Source organism: Pongo pygmaeus, chromosome 8 (assembly GCF_028885625.2).
Source record: "Pongo pygmaeus isolate AG05252 chromosome 8, NHGRI_mPonPyg2-v2.0_pri, whole genome shotgun sequence".
Taxonomy (NCBI): domain Eukaryota; kingdom Metazoa; phylum Chordata; class Mammalia; order Primates; family Hominidae; genus Pongo; species Pongo pygmaeus.
The window spans coordinates 10,499,087-10,516,925 of record NC_072381.2 but is presented as its reverse complement, the minus strand read 5'-3'; positions in this window follow the sequence as shown (position 1 = coordinate 10,516,925).

The window sequence follows — 17,839 nt, the reverse complement described above, 5'->3', positions numbered from 1 at the left end:
TTATGATGCGCTCAGCAATACTGACCTCGCACACTGATCCTATTTGAATTATACATTTACATAATACAAGTTATTTACTTATATAATTTTTATAACCTTTTTTTTTTTTTTTTTCAGTTTTCAATGTACTTTATTTGTTTCATGTACCAGAAAAGCAAGATAAGAGAAGATGCCATTTCAGTTAACCAGTTCCCAGTAGATAAAAATACACTGGATTGTGAGAACTGGCTGTAGGCTGAGCATATCCATCTGTTGTCCAGTTACAGATCTGATGAGGGGATCCAAGGAGCACTGAGCCAAGGGCAACTTGTGCACCATTTCCACCAGCAAACGTTAATGCTGAATGCTTTCACACTAAAATGGGGGAAAAGGCAAGGATGTCTGTCATCCATACTCATATTCAACATAATACTGGAAGTACTAGCCAGTGTAATAAGGCAAGAAAAAAAAATAACAGGATACAGAACAGAAAGGAAAAAATAAGCTGCCCCTATTTACAGGTAACATGATTGCTATGTAGAAAATCCCAAGGAATTTTCAAAAACATTTCTAGATCTAATAAGTGAATTAAGTAAAGCAGCAGGACAAATTCAATGCACGTAAATTAATTATATATCTACAGACTAGCAAGACATACATGAAAACCAAAATAAAAAACACAGCAACACAAAATTACTTAGGTATGAATCTAAAATTGAATACTTAGATACACATCTAAAAATACCATATTCAGTATCTGTATGCTAAAACATACAAAACACAGATGAAAGATCTAAATAAATAAAGAGCTACACTGTGTTCATGCATTGGAAGACTCAATATAGTGAAGCTGTCAATTCTCTCCAAATTGATATGTAGGCCAAACAATTTCTACCAAAACCCCAGCAAGAGTTTTTGTAGCTATAGACAAGAGTATTGTAAAATTAGCATGCAAAGGCAAAGGAACTAGAGCAGCTAGCACAATTCTGGAAAAGGAGCAAAACTGGAGGATTCATGTGATCTGATTTCAAGTGTTTCTACAGAAGTACGCTACTCAAGACCAGAAGTAGCAAGCACTAGTTCTCATGCTAATTCTGGGAATGTTCACCTACCACACTGCTGCCCCGTTCCCAGTTTTCCACTGTACTTTGGAAAAGCTAGTTTGGAAGTGTCGCAGGAGAGGTATCTAAGCATCTATGTATGGCAAATGGTTGTTCTAGTCATCTACTGCTGTGTAAGAAACCACCCCAAAATGTAGTGGTGTAAAATAACCATTTTCTTATGGTCACATATTCTCTGGGTCAGAAATTCAGAAAGGGTAGCAGGGATATTTCCCCTCTGTTCTATTATATCTGGGCCTCAGCTAGGATGACTTAAATGGCCAAGGGTGTCTCAAAACAGCTGCAGCTCGAAGATCTATTTCCAAGATGGCTTCTTCATTTTCACCTCTGGCACCTGAGCTCAAGTGATGAAAAAATGAACTCAAGCAGGGACTATCAACAAGAGTACTTAAGAGGCCTCTCCTTTTATTTTATTTTATTTTTTTCTTTGTGAGGTAGTTTTAATTACAAATCTAAATTTCCTTACTAAATATAAGGCTCTTCAGATTTTTTAGTTTCTCCTGTGTCAGATTTGATAAGTTACATTTTTCAAGGAATTTATTAATTTCACATGTGTTGTCAAATTTATTGCTGTGAAGTTGTTAATAATGTTCCCCTATTATCTTTTTTTAATTTATTTTTATTTTTATTTTATTTTATTTTATTTTAAGACAGAGTCTCGCTCTTCTGCCCAGGCTGGAGTGCAGTGGTGTGATCTTGGCTCACTGCAACCTCTGCCTCCCGGGCTCAAGCAATTTTCCTGCCTCAGCCTCCCGAATAGCCAGGACCACAGGCGCCCACCACCACACCCAGCTAATGCTTTGGTATTTTTAGTAAAGACGGGCTTTCATCATGTTGGTCAGGGTGGTCTTGGACTCCTGACCTCAGGTGATCCACCTGCCTCGGCCTCCCAAAGTGCTGAGACTACAGGTGTGAGCCACTGTGCCCAGCCTCCCCTATTATCTTCTTAATGTCTATAGAATCTGTAATGATATCCCCTCTTTCTTTTTTTTTTTTTATCATTAGTTCTTTTTTTATTATTATTATTATTTTATTTCTTTTTTATTATTATTTTTTTAATTCATGAAGTATTTGTTGATCATTCTTGGGTCTTTCTCAGAGAGGGGGATATGGCAGGGTCATAGGATAATAGTGGAGAGAAGGTCAGGAGATAAACACATGAACAAAGGTCTCTGGTTTTCCTAGGCAGAGGTCCCTGCGGCCTTCTGCAGTGTTTGTGTCCCTGGGTACTTGAGATTAGGGAGTGGTGATGACTCTTAAAGAGCATGCTGCCTTCAAGCATCTGTTTAACAAAGCACATCTTGCACCGCCCTTAATCCGTTTAACCCTGAGTTGACACAGCACATGTTTCAGAGAGCATGGGGCTGGGGGAAAGGCCATAGATCAACAGCATCCCAAGGTAGAAGAACTTCTCCTAGTCAGAACAAAATGGAGTCTCCTATGCCCACCCCTTTCTACACAGACACAGCAACAATCTGATCTCTCCTTCCTTTCCCCACACTTCCTCCCCTTCTCTTCAACAAAACCGCCATCGTCCTCATGGCCCGCTCCCGATGGTCGCTGTCTCTTCGGAGCTGTTGGGTACACCTCCCAGACAGGGCAGCCGGGCAGAGGCGCTCCTCACCTCCCAGACGGGGCGGCCGGGCAGAGGCGCTCCTCACTTCCCAGACGGGGCGGCCGAGCAGAGGCTCTCCTCACTTCCTAGAGGGGGCGGCCGGGCAGAGGCGCTCCTCACTTCCCAGACGGTGTGGCGGCTGGGCAGAGGCGCTCTTCCCTTCCCAGATGGGGCAGCCAGGCAGAGGTGCTCCTCACTTCCTCCCAGACGGGGTGACGGCCGGGCAGAGGCACTCCTCACCTCCCAGACGGGGCGGCCGGGCAGAGGCGCTCCTCACCTCCCAGACGGAGCGGTCAGGCAGAGGCGCTCCTCACTTCCCATATGGGGTGGCGGCCGGGCAGAGGCGCTCCTCACTTCCCAGATGGGGCAGCCGGGCAGAGGCGCTCCTCACTTCCTCCCAGACGGGGTGGCGGCCAGGCAGAGGCACTCCTCACCTCCCAGACGGGGCGGCCGGGCAGAGGTGCTCCTCATCTCCCAGACGGGGCAGCCGGGCAGAGGTGCTCCTCACTTCCTCCCAGACGGGGTGGCAGCCAGGCAGAGGCGCTCCTCACCTCCCAGACGGGGCGGCCGGGCAGAGGTGCTCCTCATCTCCCAGACGGGGCAGCCGGGCAGAGGTGCTCCTCACTTCCTCCCAGACGGGGTGGCAGCCAGGCAGAGGCGCTCCTCACCTCCCAGACGGGGCGGCCGGGCAGAGGTGCTCCTCATCTCCCAGACGGGGCAGCCGGGCAGAGGTGCTCCTCACTTCCTCCCAGACGGGGTGGCAGCCGGGCAGAGGCACTCCTCACCTCCCAGACGGGGCAGCCGGGCAGAGGTGCTCCTCATCTCCCAGACGGGGCAGCCGGGCAGAGGTGCTCCTCACTTCCTCCCAGACGGGGTGGCAGCCAGGCAGAGGCACTCCTCACCTCCCAGACGGGGCGGCCGGGCAGAGGTGCTCCTCATCTCCCAGACGGGGCGGCCGGGCAGAGGGGCTCCTCACTTCCCATACGGGGTGGCAACCGGGCAGAGGCGCTCCTCACTTCCCAGATGGGGCAGCCGGGCAGAGGCGCTCCTCACTTCCTCCCAGACGGGGTGGCGGCCAGGCAGAGGCGCTCCTCACTTCCCAGACGGGGCGGCTGGGCAGAGGTGCTCCTCACTTCCTCCCAGACGGGGTGGCGGCCGGGCAGAGGTGCTCCTCACCTCCCAGACGGGGCGGCCGGGCAGAGGCGCTCCTCACTTCCCAGACGGGGTGGCTGGGCAGAGGTGCTCCTCACTTCCTCCCAGACGGGGTGGCGGCCGGGCAGAGGCGCTCCTCCCTTCCCAGACGGAGTGGCCAGGCAGAGGCGCTCCTCACCTCCCAGACGGGGCGGCCGGGCAGAGGCGCTCCTCACTTCCCAGAGTGGGCGGCCGGGCAGAGGCGCTCCTCACTTCCCATAGGGGGTGGCAGCCGGGCAGAGGCGCTCCTCACTTCCCAGATGGGGCAGCTGGGCAGAGGTGCTCCTCACTTCCTCCCAGACGGGGTGGCGGCCAGGCAGAGGCGCTCCTCACCTCCCAGACGGGGCGGCCGGGCAGAGGCACTCCTCACCTCCCAGCGTGGGCGGCCGGGCAGAGGCGCTCCTCACTTCCTCCCAGACGGGGTAGTGGCCAGGCAGAGGCGCTCCTCACCTCCCAGACGGGGCGGCTGGGCAGAGGCGCACCTCACCTCCCAGAAGGAAGGGGTGGCTGGGCAGAGGCGCTCCTCACTTCCCATATGGGGTGGCAGCCGGGCAGAGACGCTCCTCACTTCCCAGATGGGGCAACCGGGCAGAGGTGCTCCTCATCTCCCAGACGGGGCAGCCGGGCAGAGGTGCTCCTCATCTCCCAGACGGGGCAGCCGGGCAGAGGCGCTCCTCACTTCCTCCCAGACGGGGTGGCAGCCAGGCAGAGGCGCTCCTCACCTCCCAGACGGGGCGGCCGGGCAGAGGTGCTCCTCATCTCCCAGACGGGGCAGCCGGGCAGAGGCGCTCCTCACTTCCTCCCAGACGGGGTGGCAGCCGGGCAGAGGTGCTCCTCACATCCCAGACGATGGGCGGCCAGGCAGAGGCGCTCTTCACTTCCCAGATAGGGCGGCCGGGCAGAGGGGCTCCTCACATCCCAGACGATGGGCGGCCAGGCAGAGATGCTCCTCACTTCCTAGATGGGGTGGCGGCGGGGCAGAGGCTGTAATCTTAGCACTTTAAGAGGCCAAGGCAGGAGGCTGGTAGGTGGAGGTTGCAGCGAGCCGAGATCACACCACTGCACTCCAGCCTGAGCACCATTGAGCGTTGAGTTAGCAAGACTCCGTCTGCAATCCCAGTACCTCGGGAGGCCGAGGCAGGCAGATCACTCGAGGCCAGGAGCTGGAGACCAGCCCGGTCAACACTGCGAAACCCCGTCTCCACCAAAAATACAAAAACCATTCAGGCGTGGCGGCGTGCGCCTGCAATCCCATGCACTCGGCAGGCCGAGGCAGGAGAGTCACAGGAGCCCGAGGCAGGGAGGTTGCAGCGAGCCGAGATCATGGCAGTACAGTCCAGCTTCGATAACAGCGGGAGACCGAAAAAAGAAGGAGAGGGAGACCGAAGAAGGGAGAGGGAGACTGAAGAAGGGAGAGGGAGAGGGGGAGGGGGAGGGGGAGGGGGAGGGGGAGGGGGAGGGGGAGGGGGAGAGGGAGAGGGAGAGGGAGAGGGAGAGGGAGAGGATAACCTTTTTATTTCATGACCAATAGGAATTTTTTTAAAAAAATTATTTACCTGGGGTAAAATTCACTCTTTCTGGTGTTCAGTTCTAAGGGTTTTGATAGACACGTAGTCATGTAACGATCACTACATTTCCATACATAACAATCTCTCACCCGAACGTTGCCTTTGTGATGCCCCTATGTGACCAGTCCTTTCATCCACCTGCTCACCCCTCACCAAATCCTGGCAACCACCACAGTAGTTTTGCCTTTACCAGAATGTCGTGCATAATAAATCACAGGCTATTTAGCTTTTGGCGACATGCTTCTTTCACTGAGCAAAGTGCATTTAAGATTTATTCATGTCGCTGCATGAATCAACAGCTCATTCATTTTTACTGCTGCATAGTATTCCATTGTATGCATGGAAAACATTCATTTTCTATTTGTAATCTTTTCCTTGATTTAAGGACATTTGGATTGTTTCCAATCAGCGGTAGTTATAAATAAAGTTTCAATAAACACTTGTGCCCAGGTGTTTGTGTGAAAGTAAGTTTTCACTTGGCTAGGGTAAATATTGAAGACTGGAATAAGTGGGTCATATCGTAAGTGTAAGTGTAGCTTTGTAAGCAACTGCCAAACTGTTTTTTACAGTTTCTCTACCATTTTGCATTCCTACCAGTAGTGTAAGAGAATTTCATTTGCTCTAAATCTTTGTCAGCATTTGGTATCGTCAGTGTTTTTTGTTTTTTTTTTTTTTTTAATGAAATGTGTATTTCATTGTTGTTTTAATTTGCATTTCCCTAATGGCTAATAATTTTGAGCATCTGTTTATGTGCTCATTTTCCATCTGTATGTCTTCTTTGGTGAAGTGTCTGTACAAATGTTTTGCCCATTCTCAAAATTTTTTTTGTTTGTTTGATGTTTTCTTGTTGAGTTTTGAGAGTTCTTTATGTATTCTGGATACAAGTTATTTGTCAGAAATTATTTTCTTGATTTTAATTCCTTTGACTTTCTACATACATTTTATAATTGCTGGTGATATTTACAAGAAAATCTGATGGGATTTTGCCTGGGATTGCATTTAACCAATTTTTCAGTTTGGGAAGATTGACATCGTAACAGTACCGACTCTTCTGTGCCTCAAACACAGTTTGTATCTCCATTTATTTAGATCTTCTTTGACTTATTTAATTGGTGTTTTGTAGTTGTTAACATAGAAATCCTACACATTTTTAGATTTTCTTATACCTAAATATTGTTGTGTTTCGGTGTTATTATACGTAAAGTTTAACTAAAAATTTTAGATTTTCAATTTTTTACCACTGCCATATACAAATATTTATTTTTGTATATTATCCTTGTATTCTGTGACTTTTCTAAAATTCACTTAATAGTTCTCAGAGTAATTTTAAAGATTTTTGGGAAGTTTTTAATATGGCTTATTACACTGTCTAATGCTCCCAGTATGATGTTGAATAGGAGTGGTAAGAGAACATTTTTGCCTTATCCATGATCTTAAGAGCAATTACTCAGTTTTTCCTCATTAAGCATATGCTATCTATTGATATAAATGGGTGCTTTTTATCAGGTATACTTCTGATAGGTAAACTCTTTATAAGGTAAACTTCTATTCCCAGTTTGCCATGTTTCTGGAACCCCCATTGAGGTGACTTTTTTTCTTCTTAAGCATGTTATAGTAAATTACATTGACTGAATTTTTAATGTTGAACCAGTCTTGCATTCCCAATGGGACAATGTTAATTCATAGAAATTATTTGTTCTTATCATCACTAACTTTATTTGCTTTCCTAAAGTTGAAATATATATATATATATATATATATATATACACGCACAAACACACACACTCATATATTATATATATAATGCACATATATTTAGGGTTTATAAAAGGCAGTTCAGTTCCTTAAATTAAGTCAAAAATTAATTTAATTTGAATATCCTTAAAAATATCTAGTCTACCTCTCATCTACCTAATCAATTTTACTTTTTTAAAGTCATTTTTTAATTGACACATAATATAATAATTGTATGTATTTATGAGGTACATAATGATGTTCTGATATACACAATGTATGGTGAGTAAATCAGGGTAATTAGCATATCCATGACCTCGAACACAGTATTTTTTGTATTAGAACATTCAAACTCCTCTCTTCTAGCTATTTGAAAATATATTATTGTTAACTATTGTCATTCTACAGTGCTATACAGCATTTGAACTTATTTCTCCTATCCAGCTGTAATTTTATATCCTTCAACCAATAGCTCTCTATCCTCTGCCCCCTCCATCCTTCCCAGACTCTAGTAACCACTCTTTTACTCCTCTCTTCTGTGAGATCAACTTTATATCTTCCACACGTGAGTGACAACATGCAATGTTTATCTTTCTGTTCTTGACTTATTTCACTTAGCATAATGTCCTCCAGGCTCATCTAAGTTGCTGGGAATGACAGGATTTCATTCTTTTTATGGCTGAATAGTATTCCACTGTGTATATATACCACATTTTCTTTATTCATTCACCTGTTGATGGACAGTGAAGTTGATTCCACATCTTAGCTATTGTGAATAGTGCTGCAATAAACATGGGGTTTATTGCAGATGTCTCTTCAACATACTGATTTCATTTTCTTTGGATATATATCCAGTAGTGTGTTGCTGAATCATATGGTAGTTCTACATTTAGTTTTTTGAGGAATCTTCATATTGTTCTCCATAAGGACTGACTAGTTTACATTCCCATCAACAATGTATAAGAGTTCCCTTTTCTTTGCACCCTCACCAGCATTTATTATTTTTTGTGTTTTTGATAATAGCTCTCCTAACTTGGGTGAGGTGATACCTCATTGTGGTTTTTGATTTTGCATTTCCCTGGTGATGAGCGATGTGGAATATTTTTTCATATACCTATTGAACTTTGCCTGTGTTTCACCCCACAATGGCTTGTTATTCATTTTATACTAATTAACTCTTTCAATTCAATGTTTATTAAACGCAAAATATGTTGAAAATGTGGACTAGACCCAAGTGATAAAGGAGAAACTTTATCCTTAGTGAACTTATTCAGGCTTGAGGTATAACCAATATGCTCTGGGTGTGTTGAGAAAGGGCATGCGAATTAGTGTGTGTGGTGAGTGAAGGCTTCTTGGAGGAGGTGGCTGGAGCTGAGGCTTGAAGGAAAGGTCTACATAAATGTAGTATACACATTACCACCTTCTCCCCTTACCTAACATTACTTATCCCGTTTAAGGCCCTAGGGAGTGAGAAGTAACTTTATAACTCACCCAGCCCTCCACAGTTGACTGAATCAGAGCAATGAATTCACTGCTTGGGATAAGGCATGTCATTCTCTTCCCAGTAATATGGGGAGTGGTCCAGTCCTTAGCATTGTACTCGAAAGCAGGAGGTTATGGTAGACACAGTGAGTTGGCTTCCACCTGTTGCTATGTGTAAGTTAAACAATCAACAGGAAAATCCCATCTTTAATGAGAGCAGGAAGAGAAGAAAGATGCAGGACCCCGAGGGAAGGGAATGGAGAAGCTGAGAAACTGGGCTCCTTAGAACCTGGTAATTTTCTAGTTCCTATAAGGTCCACTTGAACTTCACTTATTTTTTTTAAATTTTTATTTTATTTTATTTTTTTGAGTTGGAGTCTTGCACTGTCACCTGGGTGGAGTACAGTGGCGCGATCTCAGCTCACTGCAACCTTCACCTCCCTGGTTCAAGCGATTCTCCTGCCTCAGCCTCCTGAGTAACCGGGATTACAGGCGCCTGCCACCATGCCCAGCTAATTTTTTTTTTTTTTTTTTTTTTTGTATCTTTAGTAGAGACGAGGTTTCACCAGGTTGGCCAGGCTGGTCTTGGACTCCTGACCTTGTGATTCGCCCACCTCGGCCTCCCAAAGAGCTGAAATTACAGGCGTGAGCCACCACACCCTGCCTGAACTTCACTTTCTTAAGCTCGTTGTATGACTTTATCACAAACTTAACTTTTTATTTGGGCCAGTTAGGGAGGATTTCTGAGCCTTGAAAGCCAAAGAGCCTTGATTATACTCAACATTTAATACCAGGGTTTGGACCAACAGACCCTCGAGACAATGTGGGACTGATTGTGTCATCAGGGTGGAATGGAGCTGATGGGGGACTCTTAAGTTGGTGGGGAAGGCAGCAATAGTAGTTTGCTAGGACATTATAGAGCACATCCCTCTAAATGCAAAGTTAAAGCCAAATGTAAGCAGAGTGGGTGTGTTGGATATTGGACACTTTGCAGCTATAAGCAAAGTGGAACAGCTCTATGTCAGTGACTACAATTTGCCCCTGGATAAACAATTCCTTCAAGTTTATATCCATAAAAGTACAATCCATGACATTAACTACATGCCTATAATAAAGAATGATAATAATAGCTATAATTTTTGAGAACTTGTTTTATGCTAGTGATTGTGCCAAGAGCTTTACTCGTTCTATCTCATTTAATCCTTACGAATTTCTTATGAAGTAGATATAATCATTTTTCCATTTTATAATCCAGGACACTGAAGTTGAAGCAATCGAGCAACGTGCCCAAGGTCACAAAACTAGTGCGTGATAGGGCTGAGTTTGGAACAAGGTTCTCACCTTCTGATGTAGTCTGGCTATTTGTCCTTGCCCAAATTTCCAATACTAGAGGTGGGGCCTGGTGGGAGGTGTTTGGATCACAAATGGTTTGGGCCATCACCTTGCTCATAAGTGAGCTCTGGCTCTGAGCTCTTGTGAGATCTGGTCATTAAAATTGTATGGTGCGTCCCCCTACCTCTCTCTGTCTCTCTCTCTCTCTTACTTTCTCTCTTGCCCCTGCTTTCACCATGGGATATGTCTGCTGCCCCTTTGCCTTCCACCATGAATGTAAGCTTCCTGAGGCCTCATCAGAAGGTGAGCAGACACCCGATGCTATGCCTCCTGTATAGCCCACAGAACCGTAAGCCAATTAAACCTCTTTTCTTATAAATTACCCAGCCTCAGGTATTTCTTTATAGCAATACAAGAACTGCCTAATATGTCTTCCACATCTTCTCAAGCATGAATAATAGTTATTTTAGTTTTCGGAATCTCCTATGCTCTAGATTTCATGAGGGCAATCCTTATTTAATGTCTTTCCTAAAGATTTGCGTGCTCCTTAATGTCTCCTTTAGACTTTAGACTGGGGCAGGGGAAGGGGTGTCAGAAAACTCCGTGGAGAGCCAGATAGTAAATATTTTAAGTTTTGTGAGATACCTGTTGCTACTAATAGCACTCAACTCTGTTTTGTGGACCTAAAGCAGCCATGGCAACATAAAATGAGCATGGCAGTATTCCAATAAAACTTTATTTATTGACAGTGGGATCTGAATCTCATATAGTTTTCTTGTTTCAAGAAATATTACTCTTTTAATTTTTTAAAGCCACTTAAAAATTCTTAACTCACAGTTTATACAGAAACAGGACTGTCATCGTTTGCCAACCCTTGCTCCAAGGCTCCTTAAACATTCTACTTTTTCTCCCTCAGGAAGTTTTGTTCCTGTCTTCCTCAGACTCCATCTTTGTTCTTCAGATTAGGTTTTCTATTGTATGACTGACTTTCCAAGCCAGAAGCCTAGATTAATCATCAATATGTTATTCAACTTGATCTTCATCTCCTGTCCTTTGCCTACTCCTGCCATGTTTTCTTACGCAAAGTTCTTCTTATTCTTTACCTGAAACTTATTTCCAACTCCTGCTTTTCTTTACTTGTTCTATACCAATCTCTTCCCAGTGGAATTCTCCTATTCCAGAGGACTCTTGAAATATTGATAAATCTTTTTCACCATTGTGTCTCCTGTTCCATTTTTGTGATTCTACTTTTTCTCCATGTCTTTGGCCTCTATAGTACAATACAGTTTTAGATACAAAATACATTTTAAACTGCAATATAAGCAGTCAATGGTGGTTATCTCAGAATAGCAGATAATTTAAGAAATCCAAAAATGTAGGCATATTTATACCTATTATTCTATGTACTGGCATATTATACCTATGTTCTATGTAGTGGCTTGGTCACTAATATTTTTTGATAATCAATATTATCAATATTTAATCAATATATATATAATAAAATTATTAGTCCATAACAACATATGTAAAGCTGTATATGATCATTTATTGACTCAGTCATCTATTTTTGGCTATTTTGGGTGGTGGTATTTCTTTTCACTTTTACTAATAGCACTCGGTGGAAAATTATCGTGACTGCTTCCTTGTACACATCGATGCTTAGTTATTTCCTTAAAATATGTTCCTCAAGCTGGGAATGCTGCATTGACATTTTTGCATATTGCAAGGACTATTTATTACCATTCCAAAATTATCCTACAGAAAGTTTTATCAATTTTTACCTCTGTGAGTAGTGTATTAAATACTTTCTTCTCAGGCAAGCCAATGCTGGGTATTAGCAATTTTAAAAAACTAAACTTCTAAATAAATAGGTAAAAAATATTATGCATTAAGAATTATTAAGGACATTAGATTTTTTTTCCTAACATATACTTTCTAACTATTTTCTCAGTTTGTGGAATCTCTAAATTTTATGATTTAAATCTTATGTCACAGAAGCTTTAAAAAAATTTGTGGACTCAAGTATTCTATTTGTTGGTTTTTTCTTCCCATGTTAGTTTTCCAGTGTAGATATCATTTTAGAACATCTTTCGGCTGGGCATGATGACTCACGCCTATAATTCCAGCATTTGGGAGGCTGAGGCAGGAGGATCACCTGAGGTCAGGAGTTTGAGACCAGCCTGGCCAACATGGTGAAACCCTATCTCTACTAAAAATACAAAAATTATCTGGGCTTGGTGGTGGGTGTCTGTAATCCCAGCTACTCGGGAGGCTGTGGCAGGAGAATCACTTGAACCCAAGAGGTAGAGGTTGCAGTAAGCCGAGATTGCACCACTGCACTCCAGCCTGGATGACAGAGTGAGACTCTGTTTCAAAACCAAACAAACAAAAAAATAGAACATCTTTCATATTATTTTTACATTTAGGGAATTGTTTTTCATGTTAATATTTAAATATTTAATTCAGACAAGTTGCCATGTAGTTGGTTAACAATATTTCTTAAATAATATTTCATTTTCTTATTGATTTGAAGTGCTGGCTTTAACTTATGATAAAAGTACTATTTGGGGAACATTTTATACTTTCAATTTGTTCTGTTGATGTTTCTGCATATTCCCTCCACAGCCCTTAAAATATTGTAAATATGTAAGAGTAACGTTTCATATAATTCTACTTAAAAAAATGTTCTGGCTTTGTACCTCATTCTGTAATGAGTCGGTAAGTTTCAGGTGAAATGACCCCGTTGCTCATATGGCATTATCTGGTATAAAGAAATGGAGTCATAGAATGGCTGGTTTTAGGTTCCTTTCTTTCCGTTCCACAGCAGCCTCATTGCCCTGTTGATTCTTCCTGTTATCTCTACCCTAGACTGTATGTGTCCCAAGGTCAAGCACCACCCCCATTCTTGATTCCTCTGCGCCTAGCTTAGATCTAGTATCTGATTTTATGGGGTGTCTTAATCAGTCCAGGTTGATATAACAGAATATCTTGGACTGGTGATTTATATGCACTATAAACTTATTGCTTATAGTTCTCTAAGCACTATATATAGTGCTTAGAATTGCACTATATATAGTGCAATTCTAAGGCATCAGCAGATACAGTGTCTGGTGAGGGCTGTCGTCTGCTTCTAAATGATTCCTTCTTGCTGCCTCCTCTTGTAGGAGAAGGGGCAGGAGCCTTCTTCAAGTCACTTTTTTAAAGGCATTAATCTCATTCATGAGGGTGGAGCCCTCATGATCAAATCATCCCCTAAAGTCACCATGTCTTACTATGTCAACAATGGGGATGAGCTTTCAACATGAGTTTTGGAGAGACACAAATATTCAGATCATAGCATGAGGTGAGGGCATTGCCCAAGCCATATTGCAAATTAATAAACAGCAGAGGTAGAAATAGTTCTCATATCTTTTAAAGTCTAGTCCATTGTTTCTTACTTTTAATTTGTTTTTCAGATCATTTGAATTTCTCATTTACCTGTGTAGACACTACAGTTTCTGTTGTCAACAACAACAGCAAAGAAATAAAGATAAAGGAAAAAAGAGAGATAGTTATTTCCTCAGGTTGATTACCAATGTAATTGCTCTGTTTTCTGATTTTTCTCACCCATTCCTGTTTTTAAGGAGAAGATTTAAATCATATAAATGTTCTGAATATTTACATTTATTCACCATTAGTTTTTAGTGAAATTCTACTTAAATAGAGCTGTATTTAAGGAGTTCGATTGTAGGGTAAGGTTATAACTCCTTTCTAAGCTTGTTTAAGTTTCATACAAGGTGAACTCCTTGGGAGCCACCTTTGTTTCTGGGTCATGTCTGGCAATAATAGAAACTCAATAAACTGAACTGAACTCTCGTTACCCAATCACGCATCTCTCTTGATTTTTTTCCTTCATGCACAAAGAGCTGCTTTTGTGGGTACATAAAGGGTATTTTCTGGTAGTTGTTAAATATTAGCATTTAATATTAGTTGTTGTCTATATAAGTATTCATTTTTATTTAGACAAAAATATCCTATAGGGTGAGCCTCATTCATTAAGACTTAATTCAGGCATCAGCTCTCTCTCTCTCTTTCCTCTCCCTACTCTTCTTCCTACCAAAGTTTTCCTGATGCCTTCAGGCTAAATTAATGACCTTTCTCTGTGTTCCAATGATACCTGTTTATACTTCTTTCCTGGCACATATCATTTTGCATATTTTGTATAATGATCCGCTTGTGACTGTCACCTCCTCCAGATTATAAATCTAGCAGAGATTTTAAATGTAGTTGTCATAAACATTTCTTAATAAATGAATGTATGTGCAACATGTTTGATTTAGAGCCAACCTAGGCTAAGGTTCAGGCAGACAGATGATTTATTTACCAATAAATTTCAAATTTGAAATGCCTCGAAAAAACAGTTTTAATAAATAGTTAAAGCAAAAATTAAACAGATTTAATAAACAGTTAAAGCATAAATATTCTGTTAGGGATAATTTCTAATCTTACTTTAAAATAACAGCGATCAATTTTCTTCTTGAACCATGTGTACAATATATATATATACACCAACTAATTACAAGACCCAGGTCTGATGGCATCTGTCTCTGCAGGAAAGTTAATATGAAATATCTAAAAGAAGCCATCTCCTAGTCTCCTGGACTTAAAGTCACTCAAAGTATATGGTCTTGTCTATACAGAGACATATGTCTTAAGGATAAAAATGCATTTAGAAATTTCCATGTTCTTTCTCAATATAGAAATATGTGAGTTACCATAGCAACAAGTGTTATAGATTCACTTATTCTCTTTTTATTATTAAAAAAATGCAGAAGCTGAAATATTTTATAATAAACTTTGCCATTGATGTCTAGGAGAATATTTTTGTGATCCTCTAAGATACTTGAAAGAATATGTTAAAATGGGAATATAAGAATCTTTCTTAATAAAAAGTCATTGAACTATCACACACACACGCAAAACCATCAAGTCACATATATTTCCAAATAACATGAAACCTTCCAGGGTAGGGCAAATAATATTTTGTTTTTGCTATTTGGATATGAAATGGAGTCAGATTTATTTTAAGAGAAAAATACCAGAAACTTGAAATATAAATAATCATCTCTTAAACGCTGAATGCTTTCCTTTTTTATATATAACTTCCAATAACAAAGGAGCATGTTTTATGTTTTTTAAATAAACAATACATTAATGACCAAAATGTACCTCATTTAAAAGAAAAATTAACCGTTGAAGAAATTAAGAAAGACTCTGAAGGAAATAGAAGAATTACAGACGTTGAAATGATGAGCATACTATTATACTGGTTAGGATGGAGAATTTAAGTTGGTTTTTAAAATATTGAATTGAAACATTCAGATACTCAATTAGGAGAGTCACCAAGCAATACTGTGTTTTTCTAAAAGTCCTACAGTTATATCCTATGCTTTCCCTTGTAGCTTTGGACTTAAAGCTTCATCTGAGTGCTCGGCTCTGCTTGGATGTTTCACAGGTTCTGCAGCCCCGAGCTGAAGTTATGGTCTCCAACCACCCTCTACCTATTCTCCCTTCCTGCTTTTCCATCTCCATAAATGGCAGCACATTTGTCCACGGGCTTAAGAAACACCAGGACCTTCTTACAGAGTGTCTTACAGTATCCTTAAAGACTCCCTCCTCCGGGCGGATCACGAGGTCAAGAGATCGAGACCATCCTGGCCAACATGGTGAAACCCCGTCTCTACTAAAAATACAAAAATTAGCCGGGCGTGGTGGCGGGCGCTTGTAATCCCAGCTACTCCGGAGGCTGAGGCAGGAGAATGGCGTGAACCTGGGAGGCGGAGCTTGCAGTGAGCAGAGATGGTGCCACTGCACTCCAGCCTGGGCGACAGAGGGAGACTCCGTCTCAAAAAAATAAAAAGACTCCCTCTGCACCCGTTCAAAACCACTCAATAACCTGACAATTGTTTGCCTACTAATTATTTTCTGAATTCGTTGCCCTGTCTTCTTTCTGACTTCAGCTTTCTAAAATGAACCCCTCTGTCCAGGCGCAGTGGCTCACACCTGTAATCTCAGGACTCCGGAAGGCCAAGGCAGGCAGATTGCCCGAGATCAGGAGTTCGAGACCAGCCTGGCCAACATGGCAAAACACTGTCTCTGCTGAAAATACAAAAATTAGCCGGGCTTGGTGGAGGACACCTGTAATCCCAGCTACTCGTGAGGCAGGAGAATCTCTTGAACCCGGGAGGTGGAGGTTGCAGAGAGCTGAGATCACGCCACTGCACTCCAGCCTGGGAAACAGGAGGGAAACTCTGTCTCAAAACAAAACAAAACAAAACGAACCCCTCCTTCCTTCCTATCTGGGTGACTACAGTAGTTTCCCCAGTGGTCTCTCTCTCTTCTTCTGGTCTTGGCTCCCATCTGTATCCTCCACAGAGTAATGGCAGAGCACTAATGTTAACAATAAACTCTCATTTTCTCACCCAATCCTCTTCCATCACTCCCGCTGACTAAAGACCATCAAAACTGTTTCACACGACATTGACCCGGCCTCTGCCCTCCTCTCCACCCTCACTTTCCTTCATGCTCCAAAGAGATGCCTATGTCTAGTAATTCCACGCTGCTTGTCGTTGTTGCACATGAAGCCTCTTCTCACTTTTGTGTCTTTGCTGGTGCAATCACTCTTTCCTGTCATTTTCTTTCCTAAGTCCTTCCTCTGATTTTTTTTTTTACTCATCCTATTAAACCACAAGCAGCCTCTCTTCCAGGAGGCCTCCAGGATACACTAGGTGAGTTCCCTGTCTCTCTGCTTCCATAGAAGCTGTTACTAATCTTTACCATAGCACCCATCACCCTATTCAATCTATGTTTGGGTCTTTGCTCTACTGTAACCATCACAAAGTCAGGAACAGATCTTTCCTATCTTTGAATCTTCAGTGCCTGGCATCAAGCCTCTCTGAGATGGCTGGGTGCGGTGGCTTATGCCTGAAATCCCAGCACTTTGGGAGGCTGAGGAGGGCAGGTCATTTGAGGCCAGAAGTTTAAGACCAGCCTGGGCAACATGGAAAAACCCACCCTCTACTAAAAACATCAAAAATTAACTGGGTGTGGTGGTGCACACCTGTAATCCCAGCTACTCAGGAGGCTGAGGCTTGAGAATTGCTTTAACCCAGGAGGGAGAGGTTGCAGTGAGCCAAGATCATGCCACTTGCACTCCAGCCTGGGTGTCAGAGTGAGACCCTGTCTCAAAACAAACAAAACAAAACAAAACAAACAAACTAAAACTTCTCTGAGGAGAGAAAGCCAACCTTTTAACAGGATTAAATATTAGGTAATATAATTTAAGGTTATTGATATGATGCTATTACTTCTGGTGTAGTTGTCTGCTAACTCTTTTTCAGTTAAGAAATTTTTTTATTAAATGTTCTTATTAGACATCTCATTTTGAATCAAACTTAAAAGTGAAAAAGAATACTGAAAAGAAGGCAGTGTCAAGTTTTAAAAAGAAGATACTATTGCCTGCTCTTTGCAGCACAGATTTGAGCAGTTTCTGGATATTGTTCCTGTGGGCACATGGGGTAACATGCTGCGTAGGAACACAGAGCTGTAGACCACATGGTATCCAGGAGGAAACAATACTCCTGGGTATTAAGGAAAGAGGGAAAAATAAACCCCAAACCTTTAGGTTCTGTGATCTCCAGTGATGAACCCACTGCTTGCTAGCCTGAGCTCCCAGCTCTGGGTGGTGCATTCCACACTCCTTCATTCCACTGGGCACCACTGAGTGTTTGAGCAGACATGGCCAGATGTGCTGGTTACACTGCATTCCAGAGGCAGGA